The sequence below is a fragment of the Protopterus annectens genome, chromosome 4.part0 (assembly GCF_019279795.1).
Source record: "Protopterus annectens isolate FY-2018-M chromosome 4.part0, PAN1.0, whole genome shotgun sequence".
Lineage (NCBI taxonomy): Eukaryota > Metazoa > Chordata > Ceratodontiformes > Protopteridae > Protopterus > Protopterus annectens.
Window position 1 is genome coordinate 1574830692 of NC_056733.1, and position 27269 is coordinate 1574857960.

Sequence of the window (27269 nt, forward strand, 5' to 3'; positions counted from 1 at the left end):
AGCCTTACGTATTGTGACCATTTTATTTCTTTTTCTTGTGCATAGACATACAGTATAATACTCTGTGCAGCACATTTTGTCATTCTGTAAGTCAGCAGTAATCATGGTTATTTCAAGGTACTCTAATGGAGACCTCAAGAAACCTATTAAGAACACAAGAGTACAGTTAGGCCTCATTTTTGATTGGAAAAAGCATTTTTTAACTGCTTCAGGGGCGGCTCGTGGCATAGGGCTGCCGGACTGCAGCCCCCTCAAAAATAAAAAAAGAAAGAAAAAGAAGAAAGAAAAATGAAAAATAAAAAAAATTAGTTTTTCAAAATGAGTCCCAACTACTGACAGTGCACACACAGACTCGCCAGGATTATGGGTCACGTCCGGACTGCAAGAGGAGCAGCAGGGACTCAGGACAGAGCATTAGAAGGATCTCGCGGTCTTCAGTAGGTGCTTGTGCTTTACTGGAGTTTGTATGGTGCTTGTGCTTTACTGGAGTTTGTATGGTGCTTGTGCTTTACTGGAGTTTGTATGGTGCTTGTGCTTTACTGGAGTTTGTATGGTGCTTGTGCTTTACTGGAGTTTGTATGGTGCTTGTGCTTTACTGGAGTTTGTATGGTGCTTGTGCTTTACTGGTGTGTGTGTGTGTGTGTGTGTGTGAAAATGCCCCAGGTGCTTATGGTGGTGTGGTAGGGAATGCCTCAGGCTTGAACCCTGTACCCTGTATGCAGGTGTTAAAGACTTGAGTTAAAATTTCAGATTTTTGCCTCATATTCGATCTGATCTGTTCCTCATAATATCTGTGGTTTGTAAATGTTGTAATGCTTGATATTTGATGGTGTAGTAGTAGCATTGTTGCCTCACAGCTGCAGGTTCTTGGGTTTGATTCTTGGCTGGGGTTCCTTCTTTGTGGGGTCTGTATCTTCTCCCTATGTTTGTGTGGGTTTGCTTTTGTGTCCTCCCATGTTACAAAGACATGTCTGCATTATTTCTTCCTGGGCCTCTGCTGAAAATTGTTTATTTGTTCCAAGTCAGACTGTCCTGATTAAAAATGTTAAATAAAATTGACAGGCATTTGAATTTCAGACTTAAGGGTTTCTGAATGTTTAATTCCTTGCGTATTTGATGGTGCAGTGGTAGTATTGTTGCCTCACAGCTATAGGTTTTCTGGTTTGATTCTTGGTTGGGGTGGCTTCTGTGTGGAGTCTGCATCTCCTCCATGTGTTTGTGTGGATTTGCTCTGGTGCCCTGCCATTTTACAAAGACGTGTCTGCAGTTTTAATTCCTGCTGAAAATTGTTTTGTTCTGTCCGCAGTAAAATTGACAGGCATTTGAATTTCAGACTTCAGGTTTCTGAATGTTTAATTCTTTGCATAATTGATGGTGCGGTGGTAGTATTGTTGCCTCACAGCTATAGGTTTTCTGGTTTGATTCTTGGTTGGGGTGGCTTCTGTTTGGAGTCTGCATCTCCTGCCTGTGTTTGTGTGGATTTGCTCTGGTGCCCTGCCATTTTACAAAGATGTGTCTGCAGTTTTAATCCCTGCGTCTCTGCTGAAAATTGTTTTGTTCTGTCCGCGAGTAAAATTGACAGGCATTTGAATTTCAGACTTCAGGTTTCTGAATGTTTAATTCCTTGTATAATTGATGGTGCAGTGATAGTATTGTTACCTCACAACTACAGGTTTTCTGGTTTGATTCTTGGTTGGGGTGGCTTCTGTCTGCATCTTTTCCCTGTATTTGTGTGGATTTGCTCTGGTGCCCTGCCATTTTACAAAGATGTGTCTGCAGTTTTAATCCCTGCGTCTCTGCTGAAAATTGTTTTGTTCTGTCTAAAATTGACAGGCATTTGAATTTCAGACTTCAGGTTTCTGAATGTTTAATTCCTTGTATAATTGATGGTGCAGTGATAGTATTGTTACCTCACAGCTACAGGTTTTCTGGTTTGATTCTTGGTTGGGGTGGCTTCTGTCTGCATCTCCTCCCTGTATTTGTGTGGATTTGCTCTGGTGCCCTGCCATTTTACAAAGGCGTGTCTGCAGTATTAATCCCTCGTCTCTGCTGAAAATTGTTTTTGTTCTGTCCATTTGAATTTCAGACTTCAGGTTTCTGAATGTTTAATTCCTTGCATAATTGATGGTGCAGTGATAGTATTGTTGCCTCACAGCTATAGGTTTTCTGGTTTGATTCTTGGTTGGGGTGGCTTCTGTCTGCATCTCCTCCCTGTATTTGTGTGATTTGCTCTGGTGCCCTGCCATTTTACAAAGGCGATGTCTGCAGTAATAATCCTAAGTCTCTGAAATTGTTTTTGTTCTGTCCGCAGTAAAATTGACCATTTGAATTTCAGACTTCAGGTTTCTGAATGTTTAATTCCTTGCATAATTGATGGTGCGGTGGTAGTATTGTTGCCTCACCGCTATAGGTTTTCTGGTTTGATTCTTGGTTGGGGTGGCTTCTGTGTGGAGTGTGCATCTCCTGCCTGTGTTTGTGTGGATTTGCTCTGGTGCCCTGCCATTTTACAAAGATGTGTCTGCAGTTTTAATCCCTCGTCTCTGCTGAAAATTGTTTTGTTCTGTCCGCAATAAAATTGACCGGCATTTGAATTTCCAACTTCATGTTCTTCAGAATACATAATAGCACAACCTTTTTTTAGCAATTTTGAAGTTTATAAGATGAATATTTTAAATTTGTCCCTATTTTTGGGACTGTATTCCCCATTATTGGCCAGGCTTTTGTGCTAAGGTTGACAGCTATGGCAAGAACTGAATTCACTGAATATGTTTGAGGCCTGTATTCCCTCATTACTCGGTTTGTCCAGGTGTTTTGTACTAAGAGGTTGACAGCTATGGTGAGAACTGAATTCACTAAATGATAGCCATTTAAGTTTCAGTCTTCCTCTTTTTACAAAGCAGCTGATGTGGCGAGTGGTATGTTACTCTGACTGTTTTTGGGTCAGGGACCTTGGCAGTAAAATATATGGTGGCAACACAACATTTTATTCTAGCAACTTTCCAAGATTATACAAGCAATGTTTAATGTGTCCCTGTTTTTGGGCTTTTGACCCAAATACATTTTGGCTTTTCCAGTTTTCTTGAGCTGCGAAGTTGAGATGCAGTTGAGTATTGAGTAGATTTTACAAGGAACTGAGAGCTGCAGGGGAATAGAAGTTTAGTGGTTTGCCAAGTTAATACTATAGCACAACAGGCTGTGTACTTGCTTTTGATGCAGAAGGTTGTGGGTTCTACTCCCCCAAAGGGTAGATGCTGCCGTACTGAGAATGTTCTCCTTGGTGAAGATACTAACTATGAGTTAGATTATCAGTTTGCCATCCATTTCCTCTTGCAATATTATTACTAGCTTATCATTTTTTTAATGTAATATAGACAATTTATTCCTGCGGGGCAACAGACACTTTATTTTTCGATGAAACCATGAAATATAAAGGTGATTGCTAGCAGCAACCACTTCATTAGTTACAGATTTCTTTAATGTGGAATTATTTAGATGACTGACTTTAGAGATTGTGCATATTTACTGATAATGGACTGTAGAATTGTGCATATTTACTGATAAAGGTGGACTGTAGAATTGTGCATATTTACTGATAATGGTGGACTGTGGAATTGTGCATATTTGCTGATAATGGTGGACTGTGGAATTGTGCATATTTACTAATAATGGTGGACTGTGGAATTGTGTATATTTACTAATAATGGTGGACTGTGGAAGTCTGAGTAGACTTTTTATGATAAATGTTCTCAACTGGGCAGTTTTGCCATTATGGGTGCATATGGTTTGTTTCATTGCTTACTGGAAAAATGTTCAAAACAAATTTAAAACATCCTGTAACAAGTGTACTATATTGTACAAGGAATATAATTTTAGTACAATGAGGAAGGTGTATCAAAGAGCACATGTATGTTTCATATGCAAGGAGCCTATGATTAACAGCCCAAAATTAATCTTTATCTGCCACTGGCAAAATGTATTTTCTTTAAATGTGGGTTTCAATGCTGTTTCAATGAATGTGAGTTTCAAGGGCAGAGAAGTTTTAATGCTAAGTTTTCATTGTGAGACTGCATTGCTTTGTTTAACAGATGACTTAGTGTTTGTGCTGTAAAATACAAAATAAAACTTTCAAATGAAGTCCAACTCATCATAGAAGTAAAGCAGTATGCACATTAGTGTTTATGGTAAATGAGGTGAAATAGCCAAGTATAATGGTACATTGGAATGACTGCACAGGCTCCATTCAACCATTATATTGTCAGGGGAAGGGCAGCAAACTCAGACAGGCCCAGCTGAACTATACCTCCCAACTGTCCAGATTTTCAAAGAATGAATAGATTTTTGCTTCTTATTTTTGGTTTGTTCATAAAATTTGTAGTTTTAATTCCTAAATGATTTGCCAGAAGTCACTCTAAGTTTCAGACTTCATAACCTTCAGAAAAATGCATGTTAAAGTAAGAGCTGTTCTATCAACTGTCTCAATTTATACAAGAGCAATTTTAGTACTGTTTATATGTGCCCCAATATATTTGGCCTTGTTCAGATTTACTGCATTAACAGGTTGAGAGGTACATGCAAATAAATTGCTTTATAGAATTAGGCATAGCCAACCTCTCAACTGTCCCCAATTTTTGGCTCAAAATGTTGCTCTTCCCCTTATAATCCCTCCATAAAAATAGCAATTTTGGAAGAAAACATGGAGGGTTTACAATTAAGAAATAACTGTAATAATCAAAGTTATAGATTACTTGAAATGCATGTAGATTCTTTTATATTTTGTCAGCTGCTCAAGGTAGCAGTACTAATATTAAAGTGTCCCTTCTTTGACAGGTAGCAGCTGTATTGTGTGTCTATTTTGTATTTTTGCATCACGTTTTTGTCCATTTTTCATAAAATTGTGTTTTTGGCAAATTAGTGACATCACTAAAGACTGAAGTTAGAAAATGACAGACATTTGAGTTTCAGATTTTATACCCTTCAGAAAATTCATACTAATGCAAGACCTATTCTATTATCTTTCTAAGTTTATTAGAGCAATATTTAAAATTGTCCTTATTGTTGGGCCTTTGTCCCACTTCTGTGTATGGCTTTGTCCAGATTTCTTGCTCTTGAGGTTGAGAGGTATGACAAATGTGTCAGGGCCATCACAGTCAGCCAGTGAGATTTCAAATTGTGACATGCTTGTTGCACCCCACTCCCCATGTAGTGACTCTGGATGTGTCCAAGCAAGGCAAGGAGTAGTTGTATCTACCTTGGATGGGGAGGACACACTGCATAAGTACTACAGTGGCTTTTCATCTGTCCTTGATTTTGCAGAATGGTCTGGTTTCTGTCATATTTTTGTACTGTTGATTTATGCTTATTACTCAAAGTGCCTGTTGCTCTGTGCTTTTAAGTAGCAATGCTTTAATGACCATAAGGTAAGCTTGTCTGAGATCGTAAGATGCAAGTAAGCTTTAATAAGCATACTGTTAAAGAATTGCCAACATTGAAAGCCTTTCTGTTGTTGCCATGCAGAGAATACTTGACTAGATAATGTATAAGCCTTGGGTATTAAAGGACAGGATTCCATTATTTTAAAAAGCTCATTACACTTGTTGGAGACTTCCAGTCATCTCTACAGACTTTACCCGTAAACTAAACAGAATGCCAATCATGTGTGGTCCATAACCTGTACAGTAATCCTTTAAGCAATGTATCTTGAGCTTGTTTCTTGTTTGCTTTTCATTTTTACTTTTATCATGTTTTCCCCATGAAACAAGTTGTCAGGCAGCAGGTCTTTTTGGATAAGAAACATTTTTACAAGTGGGGGCATCACATAGATTTCTACTTTCAGCATGTTACTTGGTACTTTAATAAAGCTGAATATATTATAATTAGGACTGCAGTGCAAGGAGAAGTGGTTTGAGTTGAGTGCTTCTGGTTTTTCTTATACTTGATTTTGACTGGCATTCCAGTAATGTATTTAAAAGTAATTTATTTTTTCATGCCTCACAACCTTTTGTTTCCATCTAGATATTAAGTAAGCTGTCATGCAGCCAATGCATTGAAATATTTTTATTCTTCTACACTTATTTTGTCTTGATTGGACTTTCATAATGATGGTTTGCCACCCAGGGCAGCGTATTTAATTAAAGTTAGTTTTTTGTGGTTTTGTGCATAGCTCCTCCCCTTTCTGATTGACCACACCCCCTTGACCCCACCCATTCAGCTGTCTCCTGCAGCCCCCCTGTCATTTGAAGTCACCAGCCGCCACTGAACTGCTTTTTCTCCTTAGTTCACCTAGGCAACAAACAAGATTTTCAGGGTATTAAGCAACATGTGCTGAATACCTAGCATTAATCCTTAACCATAGCTCTCAATTGTCCACACTTTTGCAGAATGTCCAAATTTTTACCTCATAAAATTTGTGGCTTTCTGGCAAATTAGTGAGGTCTGAACTCATTAAGTAATGATATATATTTCTGTTTTAGGCTTCATTTCCTTCAGAAAATGCATACTTGTACAAATCCTGGTTTTCTAGCAACTGTCTAAGTTTAAACTTTAAAGAGCAATATTTAAGACCCGCCCCTATGTTTCGGCCTTTGGTCCCATTATTTTAGGGTTTGTCCAGATTTCTTGTGCTAAGAGGATGAGAGACATGCCCCTGTCACTACTTTCATGAGAGACAGAGATGTATGTTACAGTTTTCAATTACTAAGAAGAGACTAGTAACATCAATTTGGAGGGCGTGGGTGGCTCGCCCCACACACTGGGAATGCAGGGGTGCCTGCCCCATCAGTGAGCCTGATCATCAGAGGTTTCATTTTATATAAGTCATAATAGAAGGATTTGCCTTATTCCTGTTTTAAAATCAAAAAGAATATACTTTAAAGTTATGGTTGGCTTTGCTGCATTGCTGCCTATCAAGCAGTGTAGCTGCATTGTTTGCTTTCTTTCTCTAAATGTCTTGATGCTCCCTTCAGCAGTCTGTCTCAAATATGAGCATGCACTGCAGTGACATCAAAATGAAACATTTCCCCTTGTGATAAAATCAGCAGTCAGTCTCAAGCATGCACAAGCACTTCACTGACATAAAAATGAATAATTTCCCCCAATGATGTCTTCAGTAGTCTGTCCCAAGTATGTCAAGCACTAGAATGAAACATTTCCCCAACAGTCCCCCTCAGCAGTCTGTCCCAAGTATGCCATCTAGAACTAATTATGCACATTATTTGCTGTTGCTATTAAGATTGCACACATAACTGAAACATGCCTTATGGTTATCCTTAGCTTAGAGGTTATTTTAGCTCAAAGTCTGTTTTCAGAGACTTGACTAGTTCCCTGGTTCACTTGTTTAGACTAATGAGGGACATTTTGCTCTGTTGTGCACATTCTCTCTTACTTCTTGGCAGGACTTTCTTTCTTTTGTTGTACAACTGATTAATATCTGAGGTCCACCAGTGTGGCTTGTTTTTGCAGTTTGACCTGGGTTTATTTTGGTTTGGTACTGCAATTTCTATGCACTTTTTTATATGGTCATATAGGGCTTTTGTGTATGCCTCGGCATAGTTTCTGTGTTTTCTGGATTTGGGGGAGGTTGGCAACTAGCTATGCTGACCCTTAATAGGGATAATTTACCTTAGAGAAGTTCTTAAAGTTTTTAGGGTAAGGTTGGGGGTCTAGTTTTACCTTTATTTCAAGGGAGACTGCTATGTGATCTGATCTTACCCACGAAGACATCACGGGGAGGGGGGGGTACAACACTGTCCCATGTTTCTGAGTAACAAATCTAGGATATTTGTTCCCCTAGTTGGAGTGCAGACTAGCTGGTTCAGGGCATTTGAATTTACAAAGTCAAGAAATCTTTGGGCCTGTATGCTAATGGTCATATATTCCTCTCAATTAGTGGAGGGGTAGTTAAAATCACTCATGAGTATGGTATTGGGCTGGATGGTGAGTGATTCTAGTAACTTCAGGTATGATATATGGGTTTCTTATTTTACAGTGGAGGACCTGTAGCTAGCAAGAATATGCAATGGATTTTTCCCATGGTTAGTTGAACACAGAGTAGCTCAAACATGTCATGCATGTCATATTGTTTGACCAGCGTTGAGGTGTGCCTATCCTTTATGTAGATAGATACATCTCAGCCTTTTGATCTTTCATGTTCAATGGGTGGTTGAAATATATGGAAGGTGTTACAGCCATGCATTGCTGGATAGCTTTCAATGCCTTTAAACCATGTTTCAGTAAATGTATAGACATCTACAGGGTTAGGAGAGCTTCCAGGGAGTGCAGTTTCTTGTTGAGACTCTTAGCATTGAGCAATTACACTTTTTGCTTATCCTCAGTAACTTTTGTTATGTTGGAAGGTTTGTCTGTTTGGCAATGCCTAGAAAAGGCACTATAGTGGTGGATAATGTTTTTCCAAATATCCAACATCCTAGAGGCGACAGGTGAAAGCAACCCCTGGCAAAGCAGTGTGGTCTGTCAACCATGTCCTTCCAGGTTGACAAGTATTGAATCCTTTTGGAATGACACCTGTAGCTAAGCTAACTGTTAACGTTAATCATTTTATGGTGGTATTGTGGCATAACCCTTGGAGAAGGTAGAGTGCTGCTCAGTGCTAGGCTCATACCTGCCTGTGACACATTCTGAGAACTTAATCATGTCTTTCTTGATATTGCCCAAGGAGGTACGACTCAGATCATTCATGCCCACATGTACTATGACTGAGTCATACTGGAACTTAGAAGTAAGTGACCTGAGTGCTTGCATGATCTGGTGAATCCTGGCCCCTGACAGGCAACTAAATGTAGCCTTCTCCTTTTTCAGCCTGCTAAGAAAGACATCAGTGTGTCTCACAATGGAGTCTCCTATGACAGGATACTGTGTTGTGGAGTGTTTCCCCTTTGGGGCTTGGTAGTTGAGACACAATGAGATGTGGCTTTATGTGTTGTGATGATAATTGCCTTATTTGTGTGTATGTGGAGTTTCTGAGGACTGTCCTGAGAGGCCTTTGACTATGGAATTTCTCAGATGTGTTGATAAACATGCCTCCTTATGTCAAAAGCATAACATTACTGAAGACAAGCCTTTACTCAGGTACAATTACATGCATAAGGTGCTGTATATGTACATGTGTTACTATGATTTATAATGGCAAATGTAAAAGGGCCTCATTTGCATAGAAAATGTATAAATGGCCCTGGACTTATGAGAATAAGTTTAACAGACACATATTAACTTTTGATTATGGTAAAGTTAGAACAAATAATAGAAATGTTGTGTCTTTCGGCTTTTAGGGGTCGCCACAGCGGAACTTCGGTCTGCTAATGATTGGCAGTAGATTTTTCATGCGACTTGCCGGGTCTGATGCACAACCTTCAACGAAGGAATTTCCATTCATGCATGTTGCCACACAGAAGATGCTCTAACTGAGAATCGAACGGAGCAACGTCTTGCTGTGAGGTGACAACGCTACCGCAGCACCACCACCGCAGTCTAGAACAAATAATAGAAATAGTGAGAATTATTGTGAAACAGTTCAAAATGAGTTAAGACGGCTGAGTTGACTTCAATAAATGTTTGTTTTATTGCTATGATGGGCATATTACAATGGATGTGGGGGATAGTGCAAGCTGCCAGTTGTAAATGGGAAACCATTAAAGCAGCAGTGCAAGTGATCTATGAAAAATTCTTTAATTTGCTGTCTTTTAGTGATGGTGCATTTCTGATAGAAATGTAATGATTTAAATCTGAAGTACTGAAGTGGCAAGGATGTTTGGTTGTTTCAAGATGTGTCTTTACTGGGGCATTCCTGTGTGCCACTGATAAATGAAAATTGACAATACTGACATTACAAGAACGTGGTATGGGGTAAAAAAAGTATGTGTCTGTTAACAAACCACTTTCTTCACTATTGAGAATGTATTTGTGATTGTGTAAACATTACTTCAGCACATTACCTTGCTAGACTTTACATATGTCTATATTTATGGGGTTGGCATGCTTTCATTGTGGTGTTGTTTTACTCATGATTTTGTGTGTGACTGTGGTATTTTATATGCAGCAATGATACAGAACAAGGGGTTAAATCAATGTCAGCAATGGAAACAGCTAAGCTAACAGCAAGTTTATGTATTAAAAAGTACATATAACAGGCACAAATCCAATTTTAACAATGAATCTATGGATGGTCCAGAAATTTGACTATCAATTGCAAGTAGATAAGAGGATGCTTCATTCGCATACGCTTTGCTATATCATTTCTCATTTCCATCTCATTATGAGTTCTTTTCCTTATGCTTATTCATGACTGTCGCATTTTAACATAAGTGGCCTTTATGAATCGTGGCTTAACAATGCTCATTCATGGACAGCACTGATGGCTGTAACACGTTGCACAACGACTATGAATAAATACTCCCCTTAGTTTATTTTTTGATCTGCACATTGGTTGTGCTGAATGAATCTTACTCTTTAGTCTATTAAAACTTCCAGTAGTTTTGTATTTTTTGATAACTCAGTTTTAGTATTATGATTGATAATATTAAAACCACTATTGTTTGCTGGTTGGTGGTGAAAATATCATTAGTTTAGCTCTGTTTAGGTTTAGGAACAGCTTAGATTATTCTAGCCAAGTTTCAAATTTTGCAAAGGACTGCTTAAGTCATTTTGGAGCTGATTGTTTAAAGCGACATCACATATTGACGTTGAGTCATCTGCATATTGGATTAGTTTAGTTGGATGAGAGACTATATACAAAACGGGTTTAAACTATTCCCGGCTCCACAAAGTCTGTCACTTTTTCCCTTAGAACTGTTCTAAATCTCAAAATAAACACTCTATTTTCATTCTAAAGCCCTGCAGTTGCTTGTATACGTAATCTAAGTAAGCACTAATAAACTAAAGCACTACACCCTCTTATACTCCCTTTAAGTACTTGGCTCCCTATTGGTCCTTTTTGATCAGTCAAAAGTAGTTCCTTATACTATCCTGGCATATCCTAAAGTCAGTTTTGGGTTTACTCTCCAGTCCAGCTGGTGAATCTGGGAATCTTGAGGCAATGTTACAACTGCCTTATGTACACAGACCACCCTCTCCTCCTCCCAACAAGCTCAAATATATGTGAGAGATGCAAGTATATAGCCAAACTGGAGGCTGAGCTCTCTCAACCCAGTACTGGCGCAGTCAGTCAGGAGGAGAAGGTAACCACACACACCACAAATCCAGTCTCACATAGACCTATCGCAACAGCAAACCAAACACATAAACACACAAAAACATACTCGGAGGCTCTAAATAAAAATCTGCCCAAGCAGCAGAGACCCCCAAAGCAGACATCCAAGCAACCGCTTCCCCACAAAAATACCCACGTATCACATAGTTCACAAAGTCAGTGTGCCACACAGTCACAGTCCTTAAGGCTAAACAACACACCTAATACACTTGTAATAGGTGACTCGATTTTCAGACACACTGACGTCCCACTCACCAGGCTGAAAAAGGAGAAGGTCACTGTAAGCTGCCTGTCGGGTGCCAGGATCCACCACATAACACAAGCACTCAGGTCACTCCAAAGCAAGTACAAATATGACTCCGTCATTGTCCATGCTGGTGTGAATGACCTGAGACGTATCTCCCTGGACTACGTGAAAAGAGACATAAAGGAGCTCTCTGATCATATAGCCCAGGCCGGTATGACCCTGACCTTGAGTAGCATCTTACCCTCACCAAGCATGATGCCACAGTATAAAGACAAAATGATCAATTTTAACAATTGGCTAAAGTATTGGTGTCATTCAAAGGGGATCTAGTGTCTGTCAGCTTGGGATGACATGCTCGACAAGCCACGTTGCTTAGCTAGGGACGGCTTGCACCTGTCACCCCTGGGCTTTTGAATATTGGCTAAGGCTCTTGCCACCCCCATAGTGCCTTTTTTAGGCAAGGCTCAAAAGACAAACCCACCTCCATAGACAACACAAGGAAAAATAAACTAAGGGTAGTGCTGCTCAACGCCAGAAGTCTAAACCTCAAGATGCATGCACTCGAGGCTCTCCTCAGTATGGAGAATATCGATATCTGTGCAGTAACAGAAACCTGGTTCAAGGCTCCCGAGAGCACCCCAGCACTACCAGGTTATACCTCATACCATGCTTTTTGGCCCCAAAACTCGGACTGAACCACAAAAGGAGGGGGAGTATCCATATTCATCAAAGATACCCACACCTCCGGGTTAGTGGCACTGGATGAAGCATCGGAGACCATCCATGTGCAACTAACAGTGGGCAAAACTGCCATTCAGTTTGTAGCCTGCTACAGACCACCCTCCCAAACTCAGGAACCCCACTCAGCTTTCCTGAGAACACTGGAGAATATGAAGGTCTCTCCAAACACCATCATATTGGGTGACTTCAACTACCCAAACATAGACTGGGAGCACTAATCAAGCCCCAACACCCTTGCCCAATGGTTCCTAGAATTTATAAACTCAAATGCTATGGAATAACTGGTCACCACTCCCACAAGAGGGGAAAACATATTGGACCTGATCATCACCAACATGGGGATTCTATGTTCCATACCAGAGGTATACCCCTCATTGGTAAGATCTGACCATAAATTAATCTCACTGGACATCCATATCCCATTCCCACCCCCAGCCAAGGAAACCACGGTGAAGAACTTCTAAAAAGCAAACTTCACACTTCTCAAAACTGAGGTGGAATCCTTCAAAGCCCCCGGGCCAGTGGAAAATATGGCCCAAACTGCAGAATCCTTTACAAATGCATTCTATTGACACCTACTGGAATGCATGGATCGTGCTATCCCAAATAAAACCAAGACTCACTCCTCCAAGGGCAGGAGACCTGTCTGGTGGACCCCAGCCATAAATAAGCTATACAATGGAAGGAGGAAGCTACTACATGATAGAGCAAAATCCCAAAAAGGGAAGGCATCTCTGATCAGTACTAGCAAGAAACTACAATCCCTCATAAAATCATCTAAGGCTAGCTTCGAAAGAAAAATTGCCCAAGATGCTAAAGATAATTACAAGGCTTTCTTTAGTTATGTCAGGAACCTGGGTTGCAACTCCCAGATATGCTCTGAGTTAGTGCAAAATGACAAAAAATACACTGAACCCACAGACATTGCCAACATCCTGGCAGACAGGTTCAGTGCAAACTCCCCCCACTTCCCCCCCAAAAGAGCAAATGTCTATCCCAACAGAGTGTAGCCTCCCTGACATCACAAATGCACAGGTGAGAGCTGCCCTCTCCAAAGCAAAAAACACAGCATCAGTGGGACCGGACGGTGTCCTGGGCTGCGTCTTACACGAGCTCCAAGAAGAACTGAACCCTCACATAAAGTCACTGTTCAATCTCAGCCTTACTACAGGATATGTACCCAAGGAATGGCATACAGCAACAGTGGTCGCACTCCACAAAGGTGGTGCCACAATGGATCCCAGAAACTATCGCCCTATAAGCCTGACTAGCCTGGCCTGCAAAGCTATGGAGCATATCATCATGGAACTCATAAACAAAGACATTGGGAACCTCCAAACACTGGATCCTACCCAATTCGGCTTTGTTAAGGGCAGATCTTGCCTCTTGAACCTGGTCAACTTCTTTGAAACAGTCACCAAGGCCATAGATGAAGGGAAGGTAGTCCACACAGCCTACCTGGACCTCACAAAAGCCTTCGACACAATACCCCACTCAGGCATCATAAATAAGCTCACCAGCTTAAATATTAACCCCTATGTCACAAGATGGGTTACAAACTGGCTCAGAGATAGAACCCACATGGTCAGAATTGCAGGTGCCATGTCAGACTCTAAATCAGTTACAAGTGGTGTCCCACAAGGCTCAGTCCTGGGACCTCTATTGTTCGGTATATATTTCTCTGAGGTACAGGCTAACACGGGAGGACTATGGCTGACCAAGTTCACAGATGACTGCAAACTGGGTGCCATAATCAACTCACTGACTGACACAAGCATCCTCCAAAAGGGTCTCACAGAGACGGATAACATGGCCTAAAGCTAAATGCCAAAAAGTGCATAGCCATCCCCTTTGGGAAAAACAAAGTGCCCACAAATTACCATATAGGTGGTAATCCATTAAGTATGGAAGAAGTAATTAGGGATTTGGGGACCCAAGTAGATAACAATCTCTCCTTTGACAATCACGTTGCCAAAGTGGTTAGAAAGACCTTCTATATAGATCACCTTATCATGAAAGGGTTCACATCTAGATCAAGAGAGGTCATTGTGCCCCTCTACTCATCATTCATCAGGCCCATAATTGAATACAATGCCCCATTTGGGATGTATCATACCTGACACCTGCAGCAACTGGAAAGACCCCAAAAGTACCTCACCAAGAGGATCAAGTGACTCAAACAGATGGCCTATGCAGTTAGGCTAAAGAAACTCCTGCTCTACTCAGTTGTTTACCGCCTACTCAGAGGCGATCTGTGCCTGACATACAAAGCCATGTCCAAACCAGAATTAATGGACATGTTCCACCTCAGAAAATCCAAATCCCTTAGAGCTACATGCTCCAGTGACTTAAACATCAGCACAGAAATAAATAGGACATGCTGGAGGGACAGATTCATATGCCAGAGGCTCCCCTCAGTCTGGAACAAAATCCCAATCCATGTTAGGCAGAGCCCCTCAATGACCCTCTTCAAGAGAAATCTTGATGAGTGGATGGGAGATAGTAGGTATACCCCTGGGATCTCTTCTGTGTCCCTACTAAACAGAAGCACAGTAAACTAACCTTAAAAAGGCTATCTTCTGTGATCTACTATACAGAGGCACAGTCAACTAATCTAAAAGGGTGGTGAAAGTCAAACACACTCTGGCTAGGCTTATAAATGCCCTAGGGCAGATAGCCTAGTATCAACCTATGAACCTATGAACCTATGAGTAACAGTCCTAATATTGGACATTGGTGTATGCCTAATGTTATTTATTGTGGAGTTAAAAGCTCATCAGCCCAGCATACAAAATGTGGTTGGTGGCTGAGTTAACTTTTTATTGTTTGTAAGACCTAGTTCCTAGAGTTTAAGATATATCACAGGAAGAAAAATAAATGCGTCAAATCCTTTGGATAAGATTACAACAGGGATACAAACAGTTCACCTTGATTTTGAATATAATTTACGGAAGTTTGCATTGCTGTTTCTGTGGTACCTCCTGTTCTAATTCCATTTTGTATTGTGGAAAGTAACTTTTTCTCTATCATTTAGTGAATCAAATATATTGGATTATATTTTCAAGTATTTTAGATATAGAGAACATAATGGCTATTGGTCTGTACTTTGCTGGTTGAAGTAATTTGCCAGTTTTATGTAAAGGGATAATAAAGGATTGTTCCCATAATGAGAGATCTATTCATTCTTGGAGAGAAAGTTAAGATACTAGTATGCAATGGTTCCTGCAGCTGTTTTAAAATATGCTACTAGTAGGTTATCAGTTGCAGGAGTGGTGGGTTTAAGTTTATCATTTTTTCTTTCTTTTATTTAATTATGGTTGCAGGTTTTGTGTTAAGTGAGAAGGTGGTAGTGTCAATGTTCATGTGACTTACTGATGTGTTGTCTGCACTGGATCTATTAAGGGAGTATGTAACTCTCGAATATTCAGAAACTACTGTAAGGCTAACTTCATGCTATTAAGTCATAACCTGGCAAAATTTCAAGCCCCCATAACACTGAGAAAACTGCTGCCTATGCGGAACTGTTCACAGAAACCCTATACAAGTGTGTTAATAGCTGTATAGAGGCAGCTGTACCCACCAGGAAGAAGTACAAAAATAACTCAAAAAACAAGCCACCCTGGTGGACTCACAAAAATCAATAGGCTGTATAACAGAAGAAAGAAAATCATGGCAAAAATTAGGAAGTGCAGCTCCCAAAACGATAAAAGTACTCTCATCAAACGAAACAAACAACTCAGTGAACAAATAAAGTTTACCAAAGCTAAATCTGAAGGGCAGCTATGAGGCATTCTTTAGCTATGTCCACACCCTCAAAAGCAATACACAATTGTGTGCAGAACTAATTTTAAATGGAGCCACCTATACTGAACCAGAAGAGATAGCAAACATACTGGCTGACAAATTCAGCTCCAACCCTACCCCCCCTTTTCCCCCTCAACCTGCCCTCAGGAAATACCATCAGATATAACTCACCCTGCTATCACTAGGTAACAGGTTCTTAATGTTCTCTCTAAGGCCAGGAGCACTGAATCAATGGGCCCAGACAATATCCCAGGATGCCTTCCAGAGAGGATAAAGCATGACCTATAAGACCTTCTGGAATTGCTATTTAACTGTAGCCTCCAAACAGGATTCATGCCTCATGAATGAAGAACAGCAGCAGTCATTCCTCTGCACAAAGGTTAGCCATCTACAGACCCTGGAATCTACAGACTCATAAGTCTCACTACCCTCATGTGAAAAGCCATGGAAACAATTATCATGGAAATTATCAATAATGATATAGTAAACCTTCAGATACTGGACCCAACCTGATTTGGTTTTGTCAAGGGCAGGTCATGCCTACCCAATCTGGTGGACTTCTTTGAGAACACACACACACACACACACACACACACACACACACACACACACACACACACACACACACACACACACACACACATATGCACTTCAAATAATATCATTTCATATGTACCAGTTTAATGGATTCAAGTGCAGACAGTTCAAATTCCACTGGAATGAACAGAAATGACATCGGCAGCAAGTGGGAATTGTGTTGGCATGCATGTGTAGGATTAAAGATGCATGCATGGATGCAGAGTGCATGCACTTCATCATCATGTGTGGATTATGGTTCATCATCATGTGTGGATTATGGTTCATCATCATGTGTGGACTATGGTTCATCATCATGTGTGGATTACGGCAGTGTGAATGCATGCACATCTTCTTAAAAGGAAGACACTGACTTCTTTAAAGAAGAAATGTTTATTTTTTCTTTTAGTAATGAATTAAAAAATAAATGTGGTACCCACCCCCGTCCCCGGTGAGTGCGAGGAAGTAAGAATTGTGTTGGTATGTGTGTCATATTAAAGGCATGCACGACTGCAGGGTGCATGCAATTTGTCTTGAAGTGTGGAATTACAGTGGTATGTGTGCACATCTTCTTAACAGAGGAAATGTTTAATTTTTTCTTTTGTACTAATTAATTAAAAAGTAAATATGGAACCTCCCCCTGGTGAGCGGGTCACCCAGTCACTGAGCCAAAGACAGCTGCTTAGGTCATCCTAGTGCTGGATCTAGTTCTACTGCAGTGCACTCTCAGATTTGTTATATATAATTAACAGGGTATGTGTGGACACAGTTCCCACATAGAAGGTGCAGGGAGGCTTGCCCTTCTGCAAAATATACCACAAATTTTGTTCAATCTTTTGAATTTAATTTATATGTGTACTTGATTAATTGTTTTATATATATATATATATATATATATATATATATATATATATATATATATATATGTATATATAGCAATACAAACAAACATACATGTGATATGACGGTATGACCTCAAGTTTTCATCACTGGCGCAACACAAGAACAATAAAACATTCCTGCACTTGACATCATTCAGAGTAATTTTTGGATTCTTCAGTTATCTACTGCACAGGTACAATAGTGAAATCATTCAACTGCATATGATCTGCTAAAGTGCATTGTTCCTCTGAAAAAATTGCATTTGTATACCAAGTTGATACAGATGTCCTCTTGCTGAAGAGTTTTTTAAAGTAAATGCATAATACCCCTCAAACAAACTCCATCTCCACCAAAGAAAGATAAGCAAATAGGATAATTTTAGTCATATGACAGCATGTGTGTGAGTGTGTGTGTGTGTGTGTGTGTGTGTGTGTGTGTGTGTGTGTGTCTGTGTGTGTGTCTGTGTGTATGTTTATTTCTGTGTGTTTGAAGGTACATGTCGCATAATCTCTGTTTGAATTAATACATTTTCTGGATACATTGTCAGAATTAATATGCATATTCTAGTAGTAACTGGGTCATACCTCTCAACTGTCCAGATTTTCACAGAATGTCCAGATTTTTGCCTCATATTTTTATCTGTTCCTTATAAAATGTGTTATCTTCTCGCAAATCACCGAGGACTGAAGTCACTAAATAATGAATTACATTTGAATTTAAGACTTCATATTCTTCAGAAAATTCAGTATGCATAGCTACCATTGTTGTAATATGTAAAAGTGAGGGAGGTAAGGAGTTAAGTGTTAAGATATGCAAGTTTCATGTTCATCATTTGTTCAGCTCTCAGATTTAAACAAACTGCCATGGTTCAAACACGAGTTACCGTATTTTAAAAGTAGTTTTGATAATTAATACCATTTTTAGTTAGGAAAATAACACTTTTATAGTCACCTGTAAACAGGGACAAAATCTTCTAAGCGATAAATGGTCTCTTATTTTTGTATCACAACAAATTTAATGAAACAGAGCATGGCAATCTACTTTTAAATCAGTGTTGCATGGGTTATATGTTTGTGGCATACATCAACATTAAAGTAATTTATTCATAGATAATTTGACAATTACATTGTCAAACCATAACTTGGAAAGAAAATGCAGACTTCTGTTTCATATGACTGTGGAATTTTCAGATGTAATTCCTTGACATTTTTTCAACATGCTTAAAATAAAGTACACCAGCTACATTCCTGGTATTCTCAAAAAATTACATTTTGTAAGATCAGTGTTTCCAGTTATAAATCATAGACCTTGATTTAAAAAAAAATAAAATAAAATAAAATTTCTAATAAGGATGCTTCACAACTTCTCCCTTGAGATCTAGAACATTTTGTTGCTATGGCAACCTGCTGCTATAATACACAACTGAAGTCATCATTCAGTTTGGCATGCTTTTCATTAAAAAAGTTTGGCTTAGATTCATGGAAGATTTTTGTGAGGCAGTTAAGTATGTTTTAGGGATATGTAGCAAATGGCAGTATAATCTCATGGGGAATGAACTATTATGTAGTGTTAGGCCTGAATCCGAGAAAAATGTATTTCATAAAGTGATGGACTTTTAAAATTTCTTGCCTGGAAAATGAGTTTTTTTAATATTTGGCCTGTTGCCCCTACCTCTCTACAGCGTAAAACAATATTTTTTCACTATATAACTATGTTATTTACTATGTGCTTGTAGATGTAAATTTTATTAAGATGATTTGTATTTATTAATTGTATGCATGAAATAACTATATTCCTTGTTACATGTTAAGAGAAATATATTTAGAACATTTTTTATACATAAATAAATGCATTTCTTGCTACACATTACATCCAATTATTACATTCTGTGGTTATCACTTACTGCTATTTTGACTTAAGGGCATGTATCATTGCTGAAAAGGGTCCCTGAAACAGTTTAGTGGTTAACAGATAAATAAGTGCATAAAAGTTGTAGTTTCAATGTAGTATAGCAATAATGCAAATTTTAAATAACTACATCATCTCTGTGAAATGTTTTTATGTAAATTACAGTTCAGCTTTGGAAATAGATATTTTATGTTACTTTAAGTGTTTAATTATGTCCGGCTCCAGATAGGTTTCTAAACTGTAAGTAGCTCCTGTGTGATATATTGCATTCTGTATGATGTAGATTATAAACAGGAAAATTTTACTTCACAAGTAAAACTTTGTACAACAGAAACCATGAAATATTTTATTAAGGATGTCCATTTATAACATCTTACCAATATCATGTAGTTGACAGATAGCTGGGATTGCTTAAGTAAGGGACAATACAGAATTAAAATACGATTTTGTGACTTCTTGGAGGCTATGATGGCAACATGCTATCAATATTTGTTTCTGGTTAACACTTATATAGGTACCGACCATGACATTTGACTTGTAGACCATTATCAGTTATTGGTACAGCTAGATGGTCATATTGATTAAATTCCTTCTTACAGGAAAAAAATTCATATTAATATATTCCAAGGATGGCATGAACAGTTAAAGTGGGACATCATATGACTCATGTGGGAATCTATAGTATTGTCTATATTTGTGGGTTTCCTTGTCAAGTGTGAATGTCAGTGTCTGGTTTCTGTTAATAGCTTTCATTGTTTGCCCATTTATAAGTGTCAGTGTGCATGTGTGTGTGTGTGTGTGTGTGTGTGTGTGTGTGTGTGTGTGTGTGTGTGTGTGTGTGTGTGTGTGTGTGTGTGTGTGTGTTTGTGTCATATGATTTGAATGATTATATTCACAATACTGAAACATATTTTCATTGACTCGTAATATGTTGCCCAATACATAATTGAACCACAATTCAATGAAACTTGAAAATGGCTTTTAAAGTGTATCTGTCTTGGGGGAAGGTCCAGATCTGATTACTCTTTTGTGGTGGGTGGATTGTGCTTAAATATGATTTAGTTGATGCAACTATCTTTGAGGCAATCAAAAAGCATACAGTGGATATAAAAAGTTTATACACTCCTGTTAAAATGCCAGTTTTTTGTGATATAAAAATTAGACCACAATAAATAATTTCAAAACTTTTCCTACCTTTAGTGTGACCTATAACCTGTACAATTCAATTGAAAAACAAACAAATCTGTTAGGGAAAAATATAAAAAAATGTACAATAAGCTGGTTGCATAAGTGTACATACCCTTAAACTTATGTTTTGTCAAAGCACTTTTTGCTGAATGTATGAGAGAAGAGTGTGAGCAGGAAGTGTGCAGACAGTTAGCGAAGATGTTGAACACCAGTGGCCCTAGAATAGAGCCTTGAGGTACTCCAGTGCTAACAGAGAGGAAGGGAGAGAAGGAAGAGAGCCACTTGATGGACTGCTGTCCGTTGGTAAGGTAGATTGAAAACCATTTGAGATTTGGGTTAGAAGAGACTAAGATCAGGCAATTTGGCAAGGAGCTTGTGGTGACAGTGTCAAAGGCTTTGTAGAGGTTGAAAAACATACAGGAAACTAGTTAATATTGTCTCTGTTTAACAGATAGTTTGAGTGAAGGAAATTAGAGTGGTCATCATGCTATGGTTAGGTCGGAAACAGTGGTGGGTAGGAGTGAGTAGATTTTTCTGAAGAAGATAATCCAGGAGCTGCTCCTGTATACATTTTTCAAGTAATTTAGAGAGGTGGACAGAATGGCTATGGGCCTGTAGTTTGAGAGGCCTGTTGAGTGTCCTCCCTTGTGGAGTGGTATAGTGTAGAATTGTTTTCAGATAGTGGGGACGGTAGATTTTTGAACAGATTGGCTGATCAGGATGGTGACAGAGTAAGCTATTGAACTAGTGGCAAGCTTTAGGAAGAGGGTTGATAGATTATCTGCTGAGGATGAGCATGGCTTAAGTTTGCTAAGCAGAGATTTTATGTAAGTAGTGGGAATAGACTTGAGTGAGAAGGTGGTTTTATGGCCAAAGTGGGGGATGGGGGTACAGAGGTTGGAATTGTGACTATTCTGAGTTAGTCTGCTGATGGAGTCAATGAAATGAGAGTTAAGAATAGAGGCAATTTCTAGAGGAGAGTTATTAGGGCAAGGGTTAGGTATACTGGGGATGCCAGGATGAAGACTCTTATTGATGGTGTTCCAGATTTTTTTTTAGGATTACTAAGGTGGTTAGTTTGAGGCTTTAGAAAGAAGGTTTTCTTATCATTATTTATATGTTTTAGTGAGGTTTTTGAGTTCTTTGTAGGTTTGGTGGAGGATAGGGGATTTAGTTCTTTGCCAGGTTTTCCAAGCATTGTCCCTCTTGTCCATTAAAGAATGAGTAGAGTGAGAAAGCCAAGGTCCAAAGGGAGATTTTACTCCTATTTTCCTAAGAGGAGCAAGTGAGTTATGAATATCTACAAAAATGTAGTTAAATTTATGTACAGCATCCTCACAGAGTAGGTTGAAAAGGAAGGACCAGTTTATGGAGGAGAGGAGGAGAGTCTGTTGTTGAACACGTCAGAGTTGAAGTTAGCCAGACTCCAACACTCTTTGGAGGGAGCATCCTTGAATGCAGGTGGGAAAGTGGTCACTTATTGACTCAGGTAGACTTTTGGGCTTGTTGTATAGGTTCAGATTGGATACTAGGATCCAGTCCAGGATAGTTCTAGGGCTGGTTGGCTTGCTAAAATGGGTTGGAGTTGAGATTAGTTGTGTGAAGCTGTGGAAATTTATGGTAGAGTTAGGAGAGTCAGTGGTCAGGGTTTGCCAATCGATGCTGACGTCACCCAAAATTATAATTTCATAGGATATTGAGTGAGTGATCCAGGACAGAATCTGTTTAAGAATGGATATGTTATTATCTAAGGGGATATATATAGCAGCAACTGTAAGTTTTTGTGACTGTTAAATTTGCAGTTTACTATTAAGAGTTTTGTAGGCTGAAATTTGAGGAGTGAGATGGATAAATGGAAAAAGTTAAGCTGGTCAGACTAAATTATAGCTACACCTTCTCCTTTTTTATGAGCTGTGTCCAAGCAGACGATATTGCATCCATAGGGAAGAAGTTTATTATCAGTGATGTGGGGTTTAAGCCAACTTTCGGTGAAACTATTAAGTCAGTAGAGTAATGGGCAATCCATGAGTGGAACTCACTGACTGTTGAGAATGCTGTAAATATTCAATGAATATATGGTGAAGCATTCGGAGGAGGAATTGGTGTGAGGGGAAGGTGCTGTGAGAGGGACTGGAGACGGTAATATAGCCACTGACAGGAATAAACTTTTGGTGATATGTATATGTGTAGGAATATATATCATGTTTCTGTGGGGATCAGACAACAGCATTATCTAGTGATACACTATGTCTCCTTGGGGTCAGAAAGCAGCATTAACTAGGGGATCAGAAAGCAGCATTAACTAGGGATACGCCATGTCCCCTTGGGATGATACTGTAGCTGGCATATCTTTGGAATGTGATGTAACTCTTCCAAATAGTAAAGCCCTGCTACAACAAGTCAATAATAGGAAAAGTCTTTTTATCTGGTGTTGCTCAGGAGGTACCATTATATTTCTGCAGTAGAGTACCATTTGAAAAGCAGTACATTTCTTGAAAATAATATGTCAGAAATGCAGACTGACAGCCACTTAGTGTTTTTTACAGTAGACAATTTGAATGGTTTATGTCAAGCTACAATATGGTTGTTGGATGATACATTTCAACAGAGGGTACTACTTGCTGCTAGTTATATACTGTGCATGGACTCGTATTGTAGCATCACTATTTCTGTACCCCTATTTGCTTGTCTAATGACAAAGAAGTCATGGAAAGCCCACAATTTTATGTGGCAAAGTAACTATGATCTTTTGGCTAACTGTGAACTTCCTGCTAATGTTTAGTTTGTTTTATGTGACTCTGAAGTTGCAGCAATTGATTATACAGAGAGATATTAACGATGATGAATTGAAGGGCTATCTATTTATAGATAGAATATTTGGAAAAAAGAGCAGAAGTGAAGTTTAGCAACATTATATCGCAAATCTGCCATATTCTAGTCTGCACTTAAAAACCTGTGACATTGTCATTTGTGAAAGATTAACTATCACATTTCTAAGAGAGATTAAGGACATCCTGACATACTTTCTGGACTGTTACACATTATGAGAAACCGAAGATATTTAAATGTGTACTGCCTTGTCAGCTAGGTTCAATCCCTTGCTTCCAATCCATTTTTCAAATATTTCTACCCTGAATCATTTACAGTATGTTTGCCATGAACCCAAAATTCCATTGAAGTGTAGCATAGGCAGATAAGGTGTTTACTGGGCAGACGTATATCTGATTTGTCTACTGTGATATCCATCTTGGCTAGAGAGCAGAATCGTACTGATGTCCTACATCTGTGGATATCTGCTGGATGCCCAGCTTAAAAAGAGAAAACTTGTTGAGAGAAACAGGCTTTTTCAGCAAGTAATTCTGAATAAGGAGTGTGATGTATCAGATTTCCTTAAAGCTATAGCTCCGATATTGAAAGTTTAAAGTTGGCCTATGTGGAGTATGCATCTTGTTATGGTTTCTGCTGAATTTAATTTCATGTGTTACACTTTATGGATTATATGTTGTTCTTTCATGTCTTCATTCCTTTGCAGTTTGCATAAATGTTCATGGCTCGCCAACACATGCAGGATATGTTTGCTTTGTTGGAATCAGTGAACCAGTTATTGACAGCTGAGTCATTGTTTAGTTGTTCTATAATATTATGTTTATTTATGATGTGGGTTGTGGTAATGTCAGTTCTGCCTGCATTTTACATTTTCGACTTTGTCATCTTGATCTTTTGAGGTTCGATCTAATGATTCTCGACCTCATGAAATAGACCTTTTCTAAATCTATTGCTACATAAAATAATTCACTAATGAGTGTGTTATTACATTCAGGGAACTTTAAAGAATGTCTCCTAGAGCTAAGAATAGTTTGAATATGTGCCACTATTATTCATTGCATTCTTTAAAAATCCCGTAAAATTGTCAAGTGTATAATATTTGAAGTTGATTTTCTTCAAATTTAACTATATTTAACTATCTAGCCTGGTTGGATCATGCACTGTGCTGCTTCAGGGTGTTGTTCTAGTTTTGCAGTGTTTGGGTCAAATGGAATTAGAAATACTGCTAAAGAGGCAAGTGGAAATGGAAACAAAGATAGTAAAACCTAAAGACTTCAAGTATAGCATCGAGCAACCATTCAGCACAGTGAGAGCACTTTCCTCACTAAAGTAATTAAGCAGGTGGCAAACCCAGTAAAAAAACATTTTAGAAAGTTGAGATAACAGTGGCTGATGTCAAAAGGAAAAATGAAATCATGAGTTACAAACAACCTGAATAAAGTCAGAGAACAAAATAGTCTTTGACCGAGCACCAACAGATATAGAGTCCCCTTCCGTGTCACCACATGGCAGTGGAGCAGGAGATGACTAGCACAGCAGAAAAAAACTGGACAAATTATGCAAAGAAATCATGAAAGCAAGGGATAACTTATCAGATTGTATGAAGGGAAATGATAATTAGATAGCAGAGGTGGAATTCATTCTGAATGCACACCCTGATGGTATACAAACCCATCAGGCAGAGTGTATTAGAACTTGGTCCAGACTGACAACATTAGGTGGCTCAAGAAGAGATAGATGAGAAGTTTGCAGAAATGGAAAATTAAGAACGGAGGGAGAATGTATGAGTTATTAATATACTAGAGGTTGAGCAAGGAAAAAAAATGTAAAGACTTCCTCATAGATCAATTGTAAACATTGAAGTGATTTTAGCTGAGAGAGCCCACAGAGTGCTTACACTAGATGGAGGGGACAGGCACCTTCCTCATCAAATTATAACAAAGATACAAATATTTAATTTGAAAGAAAAACTATGTGCCATGTCAAAAAAAAAAGATAAGGTATTAATAACATGGGCACAGAGGATCTTTGTAGATCAAGATTTTTCTGTGGCAAATTCCCTGAAGACTACATTGTCAGAAATTGTGGGTAAGTAAATTGGTGTAACTAAACAAATGATTGTTTTGAGCTGTGATACAGAATCAGAACTGCCTAGACAGGTGTTTGCTGAGTTTAATTCTGGTGGCTGCCAAAAAAACAATTACTAGAAAATGGAAATCAAAATTTTGAAAAATGTTGCTATACAATTGAAGCTGATTTATCATTACAAAACAACATATATGAAACAAATTGTTAAGAATTACTATTACAATCAGTGAATAGTATAATGGCCAGGAATAGTACATAATGCTAGGGAAAAAAAACTTCTGCATTGGTAGGTACAAACAGAATATCGGGAGACGGTATGAACACTAGTGAAAAAAGGCTATGAGAAAAAAGGCAGGCAGCAGGTGGAATTATAGTCTATCAGTTAACCAATGTTGGGCCCATGCTAACCTGATATTATATGGGGAAGGATCTCATGGAATAAGCAAATAATATTTTGGGAACAACAGAGGAAGGGGAGATAAGGATGGAATGTGAAGAAGTCTTAAAAACATATAAAATAAACAGAATGGAGTGGCTGTATTATAAGGCATTGCTACTCACCTTCAGTAAAAGCTATAAGGAAGTGGCTAAAGCAGAAAAGAAAAAAACAGCTTAATTCAGATGATGATAGAAGTCAGAACAGTGGAGAGAAGGTCACACAGACTAGTGAGTAGACTGAAGGAAGGTAGGTCAAGCAAATCTAGTGAAAATAGCATTAGAGATTGTGAAACATTATTATATGTGAGGAAGTTAAAAGATCATCAGGTAGCTGTATGCACAACACCGTCCAAGGTGACTAGAGGCAGGAAGTTTCAGACATTTGGGGGGAAGAGCCCCCATAAGTATTTTTACACACCACAGAGAATAAATAAGACGTATCAGGGTGCTAGTGCAATGTGTTGAAGGCATGAACAAAAGAAAGTAGGGTCTTGGACCCATACCTTTTGCAAATGCCCTCAGATGTAGAGGGTTCATTTAGATCTTAAGAATATAGTTGATAGAATTTTGGGGGTAAGTTGGAAGCTGAATGAAACTGATTTTTTGAGTTAGGTTAGGGACTCCAGCAGAAGTAAGTACAGGTGAGAACCAGTGTCACTGATGTCGTTGGGGGCTATGAAAGCAATAAGCAAAAAAAAAAAAAAAAAAAACAAGGAAAACAACAAATAAGCACAGTACAACAAATGCGTAGATAATGAAGGAATTAAACAAGCAACAGCTACTTTCTCTGCAGGAGCAGAAGAGCAAATATCACCAAAGAAAATGGTTACTTTTGTGGAGATTACATCTGATGTATATAAGTTGTCAGGGGTGAAGTGTGAGGCAAGTAGGTTTGACGTAGCAAAGGGTAAGTTGTTATCTCTCTTTCAGCACATTAGGAAAAAAAAACATGATCAACAGGCCAGATAGTGGTCATATCAGCAAATGGGGGAAATTGGAAGACGTTTTACATTGAGATAGAAAGGAAAATAGTGGAACAGGTTGGCAGCTTCAGTTATGTGGGAGGTGTGGTTGAGGAGAAGGGTAATTTACACAAGGTAGTACCAGGGTTAATATGTGAAAGAAGAATGCCAAGAAAGCTGAAAAGTAATCGAGAGAGGTAGCAACAGTTTATGCAATGCAGTGACCTCATGTTAAATAGTATGAAGATTGTTGATGATAATGAGCCATTATTCTTTTGTGTGTTTCTTGAAGACAGGAGCCATGACCATTAATATTACATAGCAAATGAGTGTTTTAGTCAGGCTTGGCCTGGTTCTGTATAAGTGTAAGAATCCAAGATGTTATTGA